General features: G+C 33.7%; 1 long non-coding RNA gene across 1 annotated transcript; it reads left to right on the top strand.

Annotated features, from left to right (window-relative positions):
- The first annotated feature begins 1336 nt into the window (after positions 1-1336).
- Positions 1337-17321, top strand: LOC110115882. Its single transcript, XR_002305392.2, has 2 exons — positions 1337-1386; positions 16954-17321. It is a non-coding gene; the product is annotated as an uncharacterized LOC110115882 (long non-coding RNA).
- Positions 17322-21142: the final 3821 nt, after the last annotated feature.

Here is a 21142-nt window from a genome sequence, read left to right as displayed (position 1 = left end):
CTCTTCCACCTTTATTCTAGCTATGTGTTCATGTGAGTTAGTATGTTGTGTGTGTGTGTATGTGTTTTTGTAGTCTGTTGTCTTCCAAATTTGTCTCTATTTAAAACTTTGTGGATCTCATGATTCTTGCCAATCATCATGCACACTGAGTCTCTTGCATCACATCATTATTTATTTTGTTGAGTCTTGAAGTTACCTCGTCTAAAAACATACAGCATTTGCATCGCATCCGCATGAACTACTTAAGGGAGTTGCACGCCTAACTGAAACAGAACAATAATAATTATAGACTTTATGCTGAATTCCAAAACGACAATTTAAAGCTTTTGAGGTTGGTAATTTAGCGACGGTGCGGATTCGTCCGGCACAGTTCTCACAAGGAACTGTAAATGAATCACATGCTTGAAGTGCGGGACCAATTAAAACATTCAAGAAAATCATTGATAGCGCTTACGTGGTGGATCAGCCTGCAGAGTTTAACATTCATCTCTCTATTAACATAGAAGAATTAGTAACATATGAGGGTCCAGAGTTTAACCCACCACCTCCACTTCAAATTGAGCCTTGTGTGACCCCACCCTTTGAGAACCCCAGCCTAACTCCACTCCCCAAATCTTCCCAAATTACTTATAGTGGAGAAGGTTGACATGATTCTGAGTGATGACATTATTTTCACAAGTGAGGGTTGACGAAGAAGATAGCTGATGACGTGGAGAGGTATACCAGAGTCAGAGGATACATGATCAGAGCGCAAGGAGATACAGCAAATCGACTCAGATACATGAGAGTTCTTAAGACACCCACTCGACGGAGTCGAGTTTTCTCCCACCTGGGGAGAATGATGAGGACATCGGAGATCAACGGCTACGATCTTGAGTTATTTATTTTTTTGTACTAGTTTATTTTATATTGTTGTTTTTCCCTTTATACCCTTACGGGTGGTCATGTAGTGTTGTAGCCCGAAGGGCATTTTAGTCTTTTATTTCTTTTCTCTTCTTGAGCCTATTTATAGACTAGTAGTTTTGTATTATGGGATGATGATTAATATGAAATTTTCAGCTTGTGCTTATGGATCTCTTTGTGAGTTCTAAGTTTTCTCTCTTGGGATAATCTCTTAGTGAGTTCGTGAGAGGAGAGGTCCAAGTGGGGCAAAAGCAATACCCGTCAATCTTGATGGATTCTAAGGTTCGCGGTTCTCTTATCTTATTTGTTCTTTTATTTTCTTCTTGCATCGAATTCCCTCCACCCAATTCATCTTCTAGCTCCACCGCCTAAATCCCACCCACCTACCTAACCACAACCTGCCACCTAGCCCCCCCCTTTCCCCTTTGCTGCCCCCCTAAATCCTTAAGATGTTCATCATGCCATTATGTGACAGAAATTGGAGTGAGTTCTTATCCTCAATTTATACTTTAAAATTGTTTCCTTTCTTCTGGTTGCAAAAAATTGCATTTACTTATAACTTACAAAAATATCCTTTTACTGCTATAGAAACATATGCATTTGTAGTAAATTACTGCCATTTCTTTATGTTAGAAATCTTAGGATGTCTGTCTATACTCTGTTGCTTCAGCTGTTTAGGCTCAAGTAATATGTGAAATTTGCAGTTAATTGGCAATTTTCGATTTATGAAAAGAAAGAACATCTTAAACTTAATGGGATTGTATATTCATCTTTTTTACTTTGGCCAGTAAATTCTTACTGTGGGTCATTACAAGCATTGGCTATTCTCACCTATTTATTTTTTAAAGGAGAAGGGATTAAAAAAGGCAAAACAGAAATAGATTTTGTAAGTCTTTATTATTGGCTGGTTGTCATGAATTCCTTTTTTTTATTTACATGCATAGCTTCGAGTAAATCTAAGTTGTCTTCACCATTGGCATTGTCCCAGAAATTTAGATTTTGAATTTTTTTTTTGCATATATAAGATATTTTTGAGAACATCCTTAGAAAAACTTAATGGGAGTCTATATTCATCTTTCTACCTGAAGTTTTGACCATGAAATCCTATGAAATGTTCATCCAATGTCACATAGGTCAAATTAATCATGCCTCAAAATTATCTTGAACTGGTTTCAATCAAACAGCCAAGTAATTGGATCAACTTGCTACAAAATTTAATTCATCAAACTATATGATAAACTTGCTGATACACTCACTAGTTCAAGTCATTAAAGCTATTAGACATTTTACATCGGTTCTTGGTTGTTATTTTTAAACTCTACTAAATTTTCATTCGGCCCAAGTTTACTTGAACTTGCTAATAAAATCAGTAATTGAAGTTGCCAAACATCCATAGCTACTTGTTAGCTCAGAATAATGTTAGAGACTTTATCAAAGAAGCATTTTTCTCAATTATCTCATTCTTTATCTAGATTGCATTAAGAGTTATTCATTTAACTAGATAGCTAGAAATTAGCTAGATTTATTCATTTTATGACAAGTATTTATTAAGCCTTGTTTTCTAATTTTACTTGTATTATTCAAATGTAGTATTTCTTGTAGCATCGAACCTTGACCCCATCTATAAATAGGAGATCAAAGGATGAGCTTGGCACATTCATTGTGTTACATAAGTTTTATACTTTCTAATAGTCTAGTAGAAATCCCAAAACTTTTCTCTCTAAGCTCTCTTTATTTCTGCTCTTCTCTCTTAGTCCCTGTCCATCCTTGTTACTAAGATTTTGGTGTCACCATATCATCTTCAATGATTGTGCAAAGGTTTTTTATGTTATACCATAGAGTAGAAGCGCTATTTCCAGCTGAATGTAATCTCCATAACCAAAGAGTTGTTCTTGTATCAAATTTTGACGAAAGAGGATAGGGTAACTGGGGTAATCTAAATGAAGGACTGAAAATGTGTCTTGTTGGAAGTATTGATAATTCAAGCTTCTGTTAGAGAATAGTAACTAAAAAGATGAGTTGTGAAATATTATGATTCAAATGTTCGTGAGAAAACATTTCACCTGAACAATCCCATCCTGCATAAAGTTGATGCAATAACAAGACAATCAATGCTGACAAACTAGGGTCTACTTCTGAAGGACCTTGTATTATCAAGAAACATGTTGAAAAACCAGGTTGGTTACCGACCAAGAATCAGAAAGAATAACCTGTTCTTACCTATAATTTTAGAGTTATGAATATACCTACTATTTGAATTTATTTGATGAAGCGAAGTATTTATTAATATCAAAAGTCTATATGCACATGGAGATTAACTTTATTCTTATTGATGAGTTATTTTGGGTTTTCTTTTAAGATAGAAATTGAGAGATTTTAGGTCAAAATATTCTAACAACATGTTCTTTTCATTAACAAGATAGTTCAATAATTTTTTTTATATGATTAATATTCCTGAAAAAGTTTTTAAGAGAAATATTTTCTAAGAAAAAGAGAATACAATTGTTGCGCAATTGGATCCTCATGCCATATTTTGACACGTGTTGTTGTAATGAGTACAGTTGGACGAACTATCATAAAACTTAGACATGATTTGGGACATATTAAAATAGTCATACAGAACTTTGCACCTAGGTGGATCTTACAAAGTCATATGGAAAAAGAAGTATTAAGAATCTAAAGTGGAGGTGACTTGAATATTTTTTTCCATGCAAAAGATGTCTCTTTCAAAAACATATTTTTTATGAATGTAAAGAGCTTTTATTTGAATAGATAAAAAGTTTTTTGAAGAACATTGAGTACTTGCACTCTATCGTTGCAGAAAATGCTTCTTAAAATGTCATCACAAGAAAACTTGCGAAGTAATCCGTTAGAAAAAATGCACGGATCTCATTCCTTTAAAAAAACTTGAGGAATTCGTGCCTTAGAAATAACTTATGGAGATAGTTCTTCAGAATGAGTTTGAAGAAATTGTCCTTGTAAATGATCTTGCAAAACTCAACAACAACATCAAGCCTTTGTCCCACTACATGGGGTCTGCTACATGAATCCTTTTTCTCCATTGTGTCATGTTAAAGGTCAAATTATCATTTAAATCTAATAAAGAAATATCATTTCTAATATTTTCTAACCAAATCTTTTTAGGTCTACCTCTACCTTTCTTAATATAAGTCAAATCTAATAACTCTACTTTCCTAACCAAGTCATCGGAAGGCCGTCATTTTATTTGACTAAACCATCTAAGGCGACTCTCTCTATTCTTATCTTTCACTGGAGCTACTCCAGCCTTTTCTCGTATATGCTTATTTTGTATCTTATTTCTAAGGGTAAATCTGCTCATTCATCTGAGCATCCTCATCTTTGCAACTCTTAACATAGTATTATGCTTCTCATTTAATGGCCAACATTCTACACTATAAAACATTGCAAGTCTCACCACGATTTTATATAATTTCCCTTAAGTTTGAGGAGGACTTTTCTATCACACAACAAGTCCGATGCATTCCTCCATTTTAACCATCCAACTTGAATTATGCTGACAATATCCTCATCTATTTCACCATCACTCTGAACAATAGTTCCAACTTAAAAAACGTGTACTCTTATTAATGACTTGATTGCCCAAAGTCACAATACCCCACTTGGTCTATTACTGTTAAAATTACACTCTATATATTCAATTTTAGTTCTACTCAAGTGAAAACCTTTAAACTCTAAGGTTGACCTCCATAGTTCATGTTTACCTTCAACTCCCTCTCTAATCTTATTAACAAGAAGAATATCATTAGCAAAAAACATATACCAAGGTACATCCCCTTACAAATGTCTTGTGAGAACATCCATGACTAAAGCAAAAAAGATATGGGCTTAAGGTTGATCCTTGATGTAATCCAACTGAAATATGAAAATGATTGGTCAATGAATACAAGTAATAGCTCATGCATACATAACTTTAATGATTTGAATATAAGCATTATTAACTCCATTTTTTTCAAGAACTCTCCATAGCACTTCTCTTGGAAATTTATCATCTTGCAAAACTCAACATTTAGGAAAATTTTAGAAGTTTACTAAAACAAAATTTTGGAAACTATTGATGAAGGCCAATCTAAAAGTTAAGAATCATCTGTTTTACTTTAAATCAACTAACAATAAAGTAGAGAGGTGCATATTGATGACTTAGATCAATAATGGAGAAGCTTATTTCCTAAATAAATTTTTGATTAGTTATACAAAATGTTGGATTTATAGAAAAAGCTCCTCTGGAACCTATCAATTCATAGGTCAATCCTTAGTTTCTTAGTCCAGTATAAAATAAAGCTCTGTAGCCCTATCCACCGCTGAGGCAGAATAAATTGTTGTAGGAAGTTGTGTTGCTTAAGTCTTATGGCTAAAACAACAAGTCCTTGACCTTGGACTCTCTGTTGGCACTATTCAAGTTATATGTGATAATACTAGTGTCATATACATCTCTAAGAATCCTATTCAATACTCCCGTACTAAGCATATATGCATAAAACACCACTTCATTAGAGACCATGTTGCTAAGGGAGATATTGGGTTGAATCTTGTAGTAATTGAAGATCAATTGGCAGAATGATATCTTCATCAAACAATTAAGATATTACACCTTTAGCTCACTGAGGACTACACTAGGTGTCATTGACATTCTTGCTTTATTCAGGGCAAGATGAAATCAACATCTTGAGATTTTATGTGTTTCTATTTTTTGATGTTTGTTAAATGTTTAGTGTTGTTTGCTTATTATTAGATATTCCCTGATCACCACATACCTAATATTAATGAATAAAAAAATGTTCACATCGTACTGTACGAGCGTTATTCGTACTGTTCGATCTGCACAACTCAACAAATCGTCGACGGCTTTGATTTCAACAGCTCTTATTTGAACAAATATTGATGATCATACTGCATGATCATCCTCTTCGTACTGTATGATCCACGTGTCTGTTACCGTTGAAATGAATTAAATCGTCTAGTATAATTTTCGAAACATCATCGTACTCTACGATCCTTTTAGTAAAAGTTCCTACTGATGACTCCTCGAGATGATTGTTTTTAACAAAGATCATCCAGTACGATGCTCATCGTACTATACGATTTGACTAATTGCTTCGATAGATCATCCAGATGAATTGAATTCTTCTGATCGTACTGTACGAACCTCGATAGTACTGTATGATCTGCTGAAATCTATAAGGTGGGATTTCTAAAGTTTCACTCACTCAATCTTTCTATTCCTATTCTCAACTTGCATTCATACCCTCAATTTTCTTGATGGTTTGCGGCAAGCGAGCTTGTTAACTGCTCCAAGGTAGTTCCTACCATTGTGCTGCCGACGATAGCTTTCAAATAGTAGAAGACAAAGTTTCCTATCACAAATACAGGGAAGCCCAATTTACCCCATCTAGCATACTTGACCAGTCAATTCTTAGTTATCAGGTAGTGGATCTCTTTGTTAAGTGCATTCTCCAATTCCTTCTCACCCTAACCTTTCTTTTTAATTCCATACTTCTTTATGATTTTTTCACTAGTCTACAAGTATCTGCAAATTTCTCTTCTATGACTTCATATGTCTGCAAACGGGCTGTAGAAATTACTGAACAAGATTTAGTTGAATACCTCCACCTATCCACTAAAGGGATTCAACACCATTTCCTAACATTAAGGGGAGGCTATGACTTGACCACTGTAAATCTATCCATTAGGAATATTTATCTAAACCAACACCATCCACTTGTCCTATCACTAAATCAAAATGCTCGTGTCATCCAGCATGTTCTTCGAACTTCTGTTCTTCCTAAAGCTAGACAGGCTAAATATCAATCCTATCTTAACTGTAGTCACCTACTTAATTATGTCTGGTAATATTTTCGATGAATCCCAAATGATCATTTTTTATCTACACATCCTCACTCCCCTTCGCTCATGCTCAACCCGTTGTAAGTACAACCTAGCACTAGGTCACCTAATTACCTATGTTTTGGACCAGAAATATCATCTTATGTATCCCACAATAGCAGACATATTCCCTATTTTCTACTTTAATGGCTCTTTCCATATCTTCTTTTATCATCACGAAGGGGACCAGCCTGAAGAAGAGCCATAATTTGATGAAGAAGGGGGAGAATGTCCAGCACCAGCTCCAGCACCTACACCAGAATACCAACCTTTTTCATACAAGGCATTGATACAACGCTTTGATCGATTGAAGTCTCAACTAGATAGCCACATTCAGTAGTAGCAGCAACATGAGATCGACATGGTGTGGTTTGGTGAACAATTTGACAATATTCACCTCTATTTCCAACCACCACAACCTTATAAGGGATCCTACTTTCCTTGTTGGAATCCTTCTTTTAGTCTTTGTTGTGAATGTTTTTTTTGTTTATTTCTCTTCTTTTTGGTGATGCCAAAAGGGGGAGTAGATGATTTATTGTAGTTTGTAATTTTCTATGTAATCATTTTTTGTTTCTCTATGGTTTGTGTTTTCATCTGCGTTTTTATCTTTAAAAAAAAACAAAAAAAATGAAAAATGAAAAAAAAAAATTATACTGCCCCTTATTTTTTCAAAATATCTCATCTAGTGAGGGAGATATTAGGAGTAAATACAAGTTCTTGCAAATTTAACAAAAATATTTGTCATCATAAAAACGTGGGAGATTATTGCAATCCAGGATCCCAACTTGTGATTTTTGATGATAACAAATATTATTGATTTTATTTTCATTTCTCATACTATTTTATATTGCACATATGTTTTTATATGTACTAACATTTCAGGTATGTCATACATCATGCAAGAAGAGTAAGGGATGAATTTTGGTTAGTATAAAAATATGGTTGATAAGAGTCTATATTTTTTTTTTATTTAATTTTTTGAGTTAAAGCCCTGTAAAAGGTGTATGCTATGTTGGCGACTATGCACACACACACGGGGGAGTGAGAAAATAAATTTTAAAATTTTGAACTAATCGTACTATATAATTCAAATCCTACTGTACAATCAGCTGTTATTAAAATGATTTAAAACAACTAGTTTTATAATTAATATTTTTAAATTAAGCATATTGTACTATCTGTTTAAATAAAAAATCCTAGCCGCCAATCAAAATTAAGTATTTTTTTTTTGAACTGACCGTCATATACGATGTCGTTCATATAATACGATATTTCAAATCTACTTAATTTAATCCCTGTGATTAGTCAATCAAATCAAGGGTTAATTAATTTGGTTGATCATACTGTACGATATGGATCGTACTATACAATAGGCAAAGATGAAGTACATTTATCTCGGTGATCATCCGGGATGAAACCTTGATTTTTATATTAATCATACAATACAATGCAGTTGTACTAGATAATGGGCAGAGATGATTTTCAATCGTCTCGTAAATCATCCTGTACGATCAAGTGGCAATTGAACTAATCGTATTGTACAATCTCCAAATCATATTGTACGATCAGTATACAAATTTTGAATAGTTCGTCTCGGGACTGTTCCATCGTACTGGATGTTATCTAGTTTTTGAACTAATCGTACGATTAGTTTCTATTGAATTGAAATTTTAGGATTTTTGAAGAGCTTATATTTAAAGCATTTCTAATTGTTATTCAGAACAAAAATATTTTTTGGTTGTTGAAGGAATTCTGTGAGAGGTGTGAGAGATCTTGGAGAGTAGAGAAGGAGAAGGTGAGTTGTATGAGAGGGAGTAGTAGTGTGAGGGTTTTCATACGGTCGCTTCAATCAAGCTGTACCTTGGTTCCTCCACAAGGCTCTGTGAATCTCTAGGGCTGAATTTGGAAGAAAAGCTTCAAGGTCAAAGTCTTGGGTTCTCTGCCTTCACTAGGAGGGTGAAAGAGGATTACAAGGTACTTTGCCTTCACCAGGAGGGTGAAAAAGCTTCTAGGTTCACTGCCTTTACTAGGATGGTGAAAAGAGCTTTCAAGGTTCTCTGCATCATAAGGAGGGTGAAAATGATTCCATTCCTCCGCTGCATCGGATTGGTGGAATTGAGTCTTGTAAGGACTTCTCTGCCTTGCTGTAGGGACTAAATGAGAGACTAACAGTTAGTGCAATACCCAGAGTGAAGACTTCGGGCAGTGGGCATAGGTTATTTTTTAACCAAACCATTATAAAATTATAGAGTGCTTGTTCTTATTTCATTTCATATTTTATTTTCCGCATTTTATTTTTCTGAAAATTACATATTGAAAATGTTATGGTTGATATTAAGTTGATTTGATTTAATTATCATCACCATTATTGTAATTGTTGTTAAGTTTATTAGCTTTCACATTGGGTGATCAAATTGTTTAGTTTAAATTATTTAAAGTTTCAAAAAAAAAAATTGTGTTAAAGAAATTTTTAAATAATCAATTCACCCCTCCCCCTCTTGGTGTGCCTAGGGACAATTCAACGAGACTTAACATCCTCCATTGAACTTTCAAAGTCTTGCTATGTAATGATGGGAAATATATCTCTAGGAAGAAGAGATGGGGAGAATAATTTTTTCACTCCTACATACGTCATGTTCTACTGTGTTACTATTGTTAGAAGTTCGTTCTTAATTATAACAATTTCAAAAATCCTATGTAGCTGTTAATAGAAAATATGTGAAATTCAATTAAGTTGATATGGTCATTATTCATGTAAATCCGCAGATTTTTTTTTTTCCCAAACAACCAATACTTTGAATTCTTCTTTTTCAGCCTTATCATTCTTGTTTTCCAGCAGCATAATCTGCACATTTCTCAAGCCAATATGAAAACTATTTCTTAAAGCTATTATTGAGAATGGGATCCTTTACATATTAAAGATACTTTGTGAAGTGAAAGGGAAAACGAACATTTAATGATCCATTGATATATCTACAAGAATTATAGCAATTACACCTAGATTTACTGGAAGACTATCATCTAAATTTGTACTTTGAGTTGAATCAAGCTCAAGAGAAGGGCTCTGACTCCTGATTCTGATTTGTATGTTGTATTTGACATTTTGTTCCAATTTTACAATGGCTCCTATTTGATGGTTCCTTTTGGATAGCTTTTATTTTCTAAATCTAGTTTATTTTAACTCTTCGTAATTGAATGTTATTCATGTGATGTTTTTAGTATTATTTTTCTTCAGTGAATAGTCCTATTTGCAATTATCTATCGGGCTTTGCAACCATTCCTAGTCTTACAGTGATAAAGATATTTATCCTTTTTGACATTCCTATTGAACAATCCTTTCTTGTGGAAGTAGTAACCTATGTTCATACGATTCCTCATCATAATACCCGTTTTATGAGGTTTATAAATGCATTATTGGGCATGTAGAGAAACCATTGACATAAATTCCTGAACATGAATACATTTGTATTTCAGTATTTCTTAGCTAGTTGTGAAGCTTGAAACTTTCATGAAAGAATCACTTTATTGTAGTGGGAAGTTTGCGTGCATATGTGCATTCATTTATATGATTGATGTAAGTTTGGTTTCCTTTAGATTTTCTTCAATCTATTTCTTTTTTTATGTATGCACATAATCTCACGTGATTTTTTGGCTTTTATGAACTATATTTTGATTTTTTTAGAAGGCTAAAACTGTATTTATAGAATTGGAGTTCTTTTTTTGGCTTTCATCTTTTGTAGTTATAATTATTGTGTTCGTTGGCAAGTTAACATAGCATCTTATAAAAGCATCATAACACCGAACCTATGTTTTGATTGAAATCCTAGACCCTAACAATTTCTACATCAATTGAAGTATGCGGAATTTGTCTAAGTTTGGTAGAGTGAAAAGGATTGATGCCTCACAACTGATGGATACCCCAACCTCTCGGAAGAAAAAAAAAAGTTCTTGGTGATACTTGAAAAGAATGTAGTTTGGAATATAGGGTTTAGGTATTTGGCTTAATTTAATTAGGGATTTGGTCTATGAAGGTGATTTAGGTTAGAATTGGTTTAAGACAAATCAATTGGGTAAAGGAATCAAAATTTTGCATGGAAGGGTCGATGGATGGAGAAGCAGTAAAATGAGAAGACGAAAGCGATGCAATGATGGTAACATATCATAATGCACACTTAGGCTTCGTTTGGGACGGCTTTCTTACTTCATTTTAAACCAGATTTCTAGTATAAAAGTTTTAATTTTTATTCTAAAAAGATGTTTTAAGAAGCAGGAAGAAAACCGTTCCAAACATAGCCTTACTCAACAACTCGTATTCAAGAACTTTGCTCTGGTAACTAACGACTAATGCCAAATGGGGCAATATAAGTGAAATAGTGATGATATTTGATATCTCAAAGGAGAATCATAGAACTAAAAAGAGGATTGAGAAGATTAGAAGAATCAATTTCTCAAAGGAGGCATGAGCTTTAGAGAAAATATGGAGTGACCTTTTGGTTAGGTGAAGGTGAAGTTGAAGAAGGGAGGTGAATCAACCAGATGAAACAATGCCATGGCAGATATTTTTTTCATTTATTATTACACCTATCTTCAACTACAACTTAAATCCTAAAATTTTCAATAGCAGCCATAAATTTAAGAACTTTATGGGCATTCAAGCCCCATTAACATTAAAATAAAGCCAAGCATATTTGTAATGCAGATGTCCTTTTTACCCCTGGCAATTGATAACAGGAGTCTTTATTATTATGAATTTTAATGAGGATTATCAAGCTACAAAGTATTTTCGTATTCCTTAGAAGGAATTGTCGCCTTGCTGTAGGGACTAAATGAGAGACTAACAGTTAGTGCAATACCCAGAGTGAAGGCTTCGGGGAGTGGGCATAGGTTATTGTTTAATCGAACCACTATAAAATTATAGAGTGCTTGTTCTTATTTCATTTCTATATTTTATTTTCCGCATTTTATTTTTCTGAAAATTACATATTGAAAATGTTATGGTTGATATTAAGTTGATTTGATTTAATTATCATCACCATTATTGTAATTGTTGTTAAGTTTATTAGCTTTCACATTGGGTGATCAAATTGTTTAGTTTAAATTATTTAAAGTTTCAAAAAAAAAAATTGATTTGTTAAAGAAATTTTTAAATAATCAATTTACCCCTCCCCTTTTGGTGTGCCTAGGTACAATTCAATGAGACTTAACATCCTCCATTGAACTTTCAAAGTCTTGCTATGTAATGATGGGAAATATATCTCTAGGAAGAAGAGATGGGGAGAATAATTTTTTCACTCCTACATACGTCATGTTCTACTGTGTTACTATTGTTAGAAGTTCGTTCTTAATTATAACAATTTCAAAAGTCCTATGTAGCTGTTAATAGAAAATATGTGAAATTCAATTAAGTTGATATGGTCATTATTCATGTAAATCCGCAGTTTTTTTTTTCCATCAACCAATACTTTGAATTCTTCTTTTTCAGCCTTATCATTTTTGTTTTCCAGTTGATATGGTCGCTATTCATGTCATAATCTGCACATTTCTCAAGCCAATATGCAACTATTTCTTAAAGCTATTATTGAGAATGGGATCCTTTACTAATTATGGATATTAAAGATACTTTGTGAAATGAAAGGGCAAACGAACATGTAATGATCCATTGATATATCTACAAGAATTATAGCAATTACACCTAGATTTACTGGAAGACTATCATCTAAATTAGTACTTTGAGTTGAATCAAGCTCAAGAGAATTAATGCTCTGACTCTTGATTCTGATTTGTATGTTGTATGTGACATTTTGTTCCAATTTTACAATGGCTCCTATTTGATGGTTCTTTTTGGATAGCTTTTATTTTCTAAATCTAGTTTATTTTTAACTCTTCGTAATAGAATGTTATTCATGTGCTGTTTTTAGTATTATTTTTCTTCAATGAATAGTCCTATTTGCAATTATCTATACGGGCTTTGCAACCATTCCTAGTCTTACAGTGATAAAGATAGTTATCCTTTTTGACACTCCTATTGAACAATCCTTTCTTGTGGCAGTAGTAACCTATGTTCATACGATTCCTCATCATAATACTCGTTTTATGAGGTTTATAAATGCATTCTTGGGCATGTAGAGAAACCATTGACATAAATTCCTGAACATGAATACATTTGTATTTCAGTATTTCTTAACTAGTGGTGAAGCTTGAAACTTTCATGAAAGAATCACTTTATTGAAGTGGGAAGTTTGCGTGCATATGTACATTCATTTATATGATTGATGTAAGTTTGGTTTCCTTTAGATTTTCTTCAATCTAATTCTTTTTTATATATGCACAATCTCACGTGATTGTGTGGCTTTTATGAACTATATTTTGATTTTTTTAGAAGGCTAAAACTGTATTTATAGAATTGGAGTTATTTTTTTGGCTTTCTGATGAGGACATCCACCGTACATTTCGACATCGGCAGGATCGTAGATTGACGGCTACGATTCATAGTTTTTATTTATGTGTTTTAGTGCATTTCTTTTATTTATTTTTTCAGTTTTCCATTTGTACCCCTATAAGGGATTTGTGTCATGTTGTAGCCGAGGGCATTTGTGTCTTTTACATTTTGTGCTTTGGAGGCCTATATAAGAAGGCCTAGTCTTTGTATTATTTTTTAATGATGAATTATTGAATGAAAAGTTTATTCTACTTGGTGATCTCTTAGTGAGTTCATGTGAGGAGAAAGATCTTTTTGTGTGTTCTAAGTTTTCCCAAGATTTCTTTATGAGATTTGGGGTGGAAGTACTTGAGGTGAGTAAATCCCAAGCTCTTCAAATTTCTATTCTTTTTCCCTGGAAGTGATCTTCCCCTTCCCATAAGCCCCTTGCCGCCGCCTCTCCCCCCCATTGGGCCGTCCAAGCCGCCGGCCCCTTCTGCCAACCACCCACCGCCGGCCTTCCTCCCCCTTCATCCCCTCTCCACTTCTCTAGCCGCCGACCTCCCTCGGGATTACAAATTTGAAATTCAAAATTTTCCCAAGAGACATTGATGATTTTCCTAAAATAACTTCATGATTTTAGGTAATCTTCTTAATTGAATTTCAATTCAAATTTGAAATTCAAACAAATTCCAATTAATTACCTTTATATTAGGAAACTTCCCTTTCATAGAAAATCTGAAATTTAATTCAGATTTTTTTTAAAACCTTTAATTAGTGTGTGGGCTCCATTTATTTAAAACCCAAGCCTCTCTCTCCAATACATATGGCCGGCCCCTCTCCATGGAACAATTATTATGTCCTCTGACCTGACGTAGAGGTACGTTCGGCCGTCAATAACATGTCGCCACGTGCTCTTACTCTTTACCGCGCGGCCCGACGACTTGACCCGGAGCGGAACCCGGGAATGCTATGTTCGCGATTTTCTCGGTATTGCTCGGTATTTGCTCAGTATTGCTTTGCAAAAACGAGAAATACCGCTCTGCGAAGACCAAAACTAAACAAATACCGAGTTGTACCGAGTTTTTCTACAACTCGGTACAACTCGGTATTTGCTCAGGATTTGCTCGGTATTGCTAGGGATTTGCTCGGTATTGCTAGGGATTTGCTCAGTATTGCTAGAAAAAACTCGGTACAACTCAGTATTTGCTCAGAATTTGCTCGGTATTGCTAAGGATTTGCTCGGTATTGCTAAAAAAAACTCGGTACAACTCGTTACAACTCAGTATTTGCTCAGGATTTGCTCGGTATTGCTAAGGATTTGCTCGGTATTGCTAGGTATTTGCTCGGTATTGTTAGAAAAAACTAGGTACAACTCGGTACAACTCAGTATTTGCTCAGGATTTGCTCGGTATTGCTAGAAAAAACTAGGTACAACTCGGTATTTGCTAGGTATTTGAAATATATCCAAAAGGTGATGGGATGTTGTTCGACTTGTCAAGGATTTTAAAAAACGCACGCGCTAGAACCCAAAAAACAGCGGGTCGGGTCGGCGACTTTTCTTCATGCTACGTGTCGCTAAAATATTGGTGGCCGAACGTAGAGGAGCGTACGTTCACCGGACCAAATAAAAGTTCCTCTCCATGAGCTTTCTCTCTCCAATTTCATTAATAGCCCCCTCATTAAACCTCCCTAATTACCTCTCACAATTCTCTCTCATCTAAGTTAATTCCTTCAATTAGAATTTGAATTTTAAATTCAAATTCATCCCGCTAATTCCACTTAATCTGACATTAATTTCAGATTTCTATTCTCTCTCTCCCCAAATTGATTTGGGATTTAATTACTTGCTACCTAGGCAAGTAAATTAATCTCAAGACTATTTCCCATTATTATTCTCAAAATTTTCTGCTTTACTCTTTCAATTTCTGCATCTAGAAAGCCAAAACGCAGCAGTTCTTCATGCCAAACTGCTGTCCAGAATTTTCTGGACAGATTTTATGCACAGTCCTGAGATCCGATCACCCTTAGAGCTGCTGCCAAGGTTCCTAAGGTCAAGGCGTGCTGTCCAAACTTTCGTACAAGCTGTCTGAAGGTTTTGGTTCGCTGTCCAGGGAAGTTTGCACATGCTTTCTTGCTGTCCAGCCATTTGGAAGGACTTCAAACGCTGCCCGGACGTTCTAGGTTGCTGATCACATGTTCAGGAAGGTTCTTAGATGCCACCTACTTCCTCCCAAGCCTTCCTACAGCCACGAGAACTAGGCACCGTCGAAGAATACGTGGAGCGTATTCTCTATACTTTGGCGGACGTCATAGAAGAGCAACAACCTACAGGATCGTGGAAGATCGCAGGACGACCACCCGTCTCTCCAACTCCGGCCAACTCTCCATTGATCAGAACCTCTGGCATCCTCTGTCTTGCAGTGGCATCACTAGGCTTGCTAACTTTTGTACTCCGCTAAACCTATTTCCAAAGAATGATCGAGAGGGAAACTCTAAGGTGAAAGTTCTAATTGTTAAGTGGTTGATTATTGTTAATCGCATATTTGTTTACTATCTTCTTGCCATTATTTCAGATCGCTCTGTTAATCTAACATGTAACCGCATGCTGGAAGCAAGTCCATAACTACGAAAACTGAAAATCCTAACTTAGTGAATCATTAATGTTATAATTTCATTGCGGAAACAAATTTCTTAATAAGATCCTGCAATTCCGTTGTTTGTTTCAATTCACTTTCATCTTTTGTAGTTATAATTATTGTGTTCGTTGGCTTGTTAACATAGCATCTTATAAAAGCATCATAACACCGAACCTATGTTTTGATTGAAATCCTAGACCCTAACATTTTCTACATCAATTGAAGTATGCGGAATTTGTCTAAGTTTGGTAGAATGAAAAGGATTGATGCCTCACAGCTGATGGATACCCCAACCTCTCCGAAGAAAAAAAAAAAGAGTTCTTGGTGATACTTGAAAAGAATGTAGTTTGGAATATAGGGTTTAGGTATTTGGCTTAATTTAATTAGGGAATTGGTCTATGAAGGTGATTTAGGTTAGAATTGGTTTAAGACAAATCAGGTGGGTTAAGGAATCAAAATTTTGCATGGAAGGGTCGATGGATGGAGAAGCAGTAAAATGAGAAGACCAAAGCGATGCAATGATGGTAACATATCATAATGCACACTTAGGTTTCGTTTGGGACGGCTTTCTTACTGCATTTTAAAGCAGATTTCTCATATAAAAATTTTAATTTTTATTCAAAAAAGATGTTGAAGAAGGGAGGTGAATAAACAAGATGAAACAATGCCATGGCAGATATTTTTTTGTTTTATTATTACACCTATCTTCAACTACAACTTAAATCCTAAAATTTTTAATAGCACCCATAAATTTAAGAACTTTATGGGCATTCAAGCCCCATTAACATTAAAATAAAGCCAAGCATGTTTGTAATGCAGATGTCCTTTTTACCCCTGGCAATTGATAACAGGAGTCTTTATTATTATGAATGTTAATGAGGATTATTATGCTACAAAGTATTTTCGTATTCCTTAAAAGAATTGTCCAAGGAACAGCAACTCTTTGTTTACTTTGTTAAGCTTGAAGTTGACTGCCTTTAGTGATTCAATTATAGTACAGAACATTCATCATTTGCTATGATATATCAATATGGAGCTAACATATTTAGCTTTATATTTTTACCTTTACAGCCCCACAACATTCGGCCACCGATTTCTGTACTTCAGGGGTTTTCTGGTCCAACCTGAAATGCTGCATATCAAAGAAAGCTCATTATTATCGCTGATCTTCTGCAACAATATGTTCTGAAAGACTAATCCTGAAGCTTCTAAGGTTATTGCTTGTTTGAAACCCATTTGCTTGTCATTTGAGTCTGAAGAAAATCAGCTTGATGAAGCACAATGTGGGCTTTCTAAGCAGGAGGCCTTTGGAACAATATTTTTGTTGTTTCTTTTATAGCCTTAATTATCATCTTTTGAATTTTAATTTGTTCAAATATAGCTTTATTAAAAATTTTAGATAAGCCAATATATAAATCAGTGAGTCAGAATTAGCTCAATTTAACATGATGAGCAAGACTCCGGGAGTCTGTTTGGCTGAATTGACAAAATATTATTAGCTTATATCGAAATTTTAAATGAAAAAATTAATTTTATATTAAATTCACCTGAAAATAAAAAAAAAAATTTATATGTTCTTTATAAATACTTTTTAATTATGAAATTTCGGCTTTTCCATCCTGATTTATAAATATTCAATGAGAAAATCCACTGTCCGAGAGTCATATACTGAGGTGTATGCATTCACTATGAATCAAACTAATGTACCAACAGCACAGTTTTTTTTTGGAAGGCTGCACAAGGCAATTTATTAAAAGAGCCTAATTACAAACTACAAAATCAAATTCCTACTTTAACAGAGAATAAAAAAGGAGGAATTTTATTACAGGTAATATCATTTCAAATAAAATTAGAAAGAAGAGCATAATTAGCACAAAGATTAGCTAATTTATTATAATTTTTATTTGAAAATTGAAATAAAAGTTGATTAAACAAATTAAAAAAGAGAATTTCTCCAAGTCTCGAACAACCTTGTCCGGACACTTCTTATTCATCAAGCTTTGAATGGATTTGATAACATTATAAATATCTCCTTCTATAATTATCCCTTTTGCATCAAGCATCCAATCTTGTACAACATTCTTCAAAGATGTGATAGCTAGCATCTCTAGATGTGAGATGTCCCAGTGAAATTTGGTAAAGTCAAAAGCTAATAGGAATCTTCCTTTATAATCTCTTACTACTCCATCAATACTTGACTTATTTGATTTCAACAAAGAGGCATCAATATTTATTTTAATCCATTGGGCTGAAGGAGGGTGCCAAAAGGAATGAGATAGTTGATGAAGCTTATTTGCACCACAGTGTTTTGAATACTGATTAAAAGCAAAAGAAGTAACATCCCAGTTAACTGCATCAGAAACACAAAAGAAAATCCATCTTCCTTTCCGCCATGTATAAACTTACTCCTGCTCTTCCAAGAAAAAATACAACTGAGAGATACAAGTTCCCAATGAAAGGGTTATCTGTTGATAACTTTTTTAGCATCTTATTACAATCTTCAAGAGAATTAATAGTCGATATAGCAAAACCCCATGATTTAAGAACCTAAAATACATTACGAATCTTATCACTGCTTGCAACAATATGGTATGCATCTTCCACAACATTACAACCTCTCAGACAAACATTGCGATCCAACAACCTCCTATACATTAGAAAATCATTAGAAGAACTAGCTTTGCTATTTTATCGCCACCAAAATAATTCAACTCGATGTATGATCTTTAGTTTTTTAATCAAGCTCTAAAGATTATCTTCTCTAAATTCTTCATACTGTTTGGACAAGGCTACAACAGATATTGATTTACCAAAATATTTGTAAACCAACTCTAATTCATTCGTCTTAAAATCAGAATATATCTTAAATGATTTGATAAGTTTCACCAATCCTCTACCAAAGTACTTACTTAGTTTGACTTCAATCCAGTTCCCATCTACAATAAATTCTTCAAGATATCTGCATACTTCATCCATTCCCGCAACATAAGCGGGCCAACTCTAAATACTTTTATCTAGAATCCATACATCTGTTAATAGATCTTTTAATGATTTGATAAGCTCCACTTTAGATATTGATTTACCAACGACACAATTACGGTCATAAGAAAAAATCATCAAGTCTAAAAATTTTTTGGAAGTTATTAGTTTAGCTTGTGAGGGTTTTACGTCTATGATTTTCATAAGAATTTGTACTTTATTGAGCACATTTTCTATCCTTAAAAAGAGCTATATATATATATATATATATATATATATAGTTGGGTTTTGACTTCTTCAGTCAAGTTTTTTTTCTACAGTACTTCCTTGAATATATAATATAGAAAATTTTATTTAGGGGTGAGATTTTTTCTTCCTCTGAATGATGAAGGTGTGAATTGGAGATACCTTTTGTTATTACTTGAAAGCAACTCCCTCCTGACAAAACTTAGTTGAAATAGTTAAGAAAGAGTTCTCTCTTATGCTATGATCAACGACACTTTGCACTTAATCGCTTCAATAGATGTTGGTTACGTTGTTTTAGTAATAATGAATGCCAAGAAGATTATCACTGGAGGTGGGATGTTGGGATTGTTGGTGCTCATGTTTGCACCTTTGAAATAGCTTTGTAGCCTTTCGAAGTTGTGGACATATATTATTTTCACCAATTCATAAATGCTTCTTTTGAGAATCATCAGTCTCATATTTACTGATCATCTTTTTTTTACTGTTGAAGTTGTCCATTATGAGAAGTCAATTGTTTTTTTTTTTTTATTTTACTAGTCTGTTCTTCTCATTTTTTTCTTGGATAATATTGGTTGAAACATGACTTGCATCCTTTTATTGGAATTATTATATAATATATATAATATTATATATATATTATATATATATATATATATATAAGGTCTCCCCTTCAAATGCTCTAAAAACAATAATTTTGCAAGAAGTCATAACTTCAATTGGAGATACTCAACAATCTGTTATCCTCATGTTAATAGATTGGTTGAGTCCTTTATTGAACTAATTGCATAGATGATCCTGATCATGAACTAACTCTAATAGTATCCAAATTTTTTTAGAAATTATAGCAGCTTACGCAATCAAAATAGATAAGACATCTGATTCATAAATTCCAACTACTCTATTAGGATTCATCCTATTAAAAAGACACTAGAAATTATTTATAGTCATTTTCTCAATTAATTCATAAGCTTTCTCAAATACCTTCTACTAGTCCATTGTAAAAGGTCTGAATAACCAACCAATCCGGTAAAGCATGGAGAGGGTATTTTCTAAGCATTTCTTCAAATCTTTCTCAACTTTCCTAAATCGACTCTCTTTAAAGTTGGGCAAAAGTTGTGATATCATTTCTAAGCTTGGTAGTTTTTTAAGGTGGGAAATACTTAGTTAGGAATTTGTGTTTCAAATCATTCCATGTGGTTATAGAGTCTAGGGGCAATGAGTTCAACATAATCTTAGCTTTGTCTCTCAGAGAAAATAAAAATAATCAAAGCCTAATAGCATTATTGTTGATACCATTGTACTTAGATTTTACACATATTTTAAAGAAGCTAGCTAAGTGTAGGTTGGGATCCTCAATAAGAGTTTCCTCAAACTGAGAATTTTGAATCATATAAAAAATAATGGATTTTAGCTCAATGTTATTAGCATGGATGGTAAGTCTATTCTTATTCTGATGGATTTCTTCTACTACAGGATTGACATACTCCCTAAGAGGTCAAGGATGGTCCTAATCTTGCAATAGTTCAGAAATCTCTAAAGGAAAAATCTTTTTTAGTTTTTTAGATTTTTCTAATGGTCCTTTCAATCTTAGAATCAAATGATAAGGACACCTTACTAGATCTACTATACAAAAAAATAGTACACTTAAAAGTGAAGAATAAAAACTAAACTAATAATAATATATATTCTTTTTTAATTTTAACAAAAACGTGAAAAATAAATCATAGGAAAGAAGTAGGTCTAAAAACTAAACTAATTTAATACTATAGTTTAAAATTGTAATAAGTACAATACCTCCCTAGCAACGATGCCAAAAACTTGATGCAGACATGTGAATTGTACATTACGTGTATGAAATAAGGTATCCCTTAGGGTCAATTTATGCTTAGGTTTTCTTTGATATACATTTCTCACTAGATAAGAAAGTATACATGTCAATCAAGTAACAAAGTGATTGAGTGAGTGTCAATCCCATAAGTAAGTATTCTGCTAGATTACAATAATATGAGTATTATCTACTATAGATGCAAGGTTT

The sequence above is a fragment of the Dendrobium catenatum genome, unplaced genomic scaffold, assembly GCF_001605985.2.
Source record: "Dendrobium catenatum unplaced genomic scaffold, ASM160598v2 fragScaff_scaffold_203, whole genome shotgun sequence".
NCBI lineage: Eukaryota > Viridiplantae > Streptophyta > Magnoliopsida > Asparagales > Orchidaceae > Dendrobium > Dendrobium catenatum.
The sequence above is the reverse complement of the archived record's forward strand: the minus strand, read 5'-3'. Positions and strand labels throughout refer to the sequence as shown.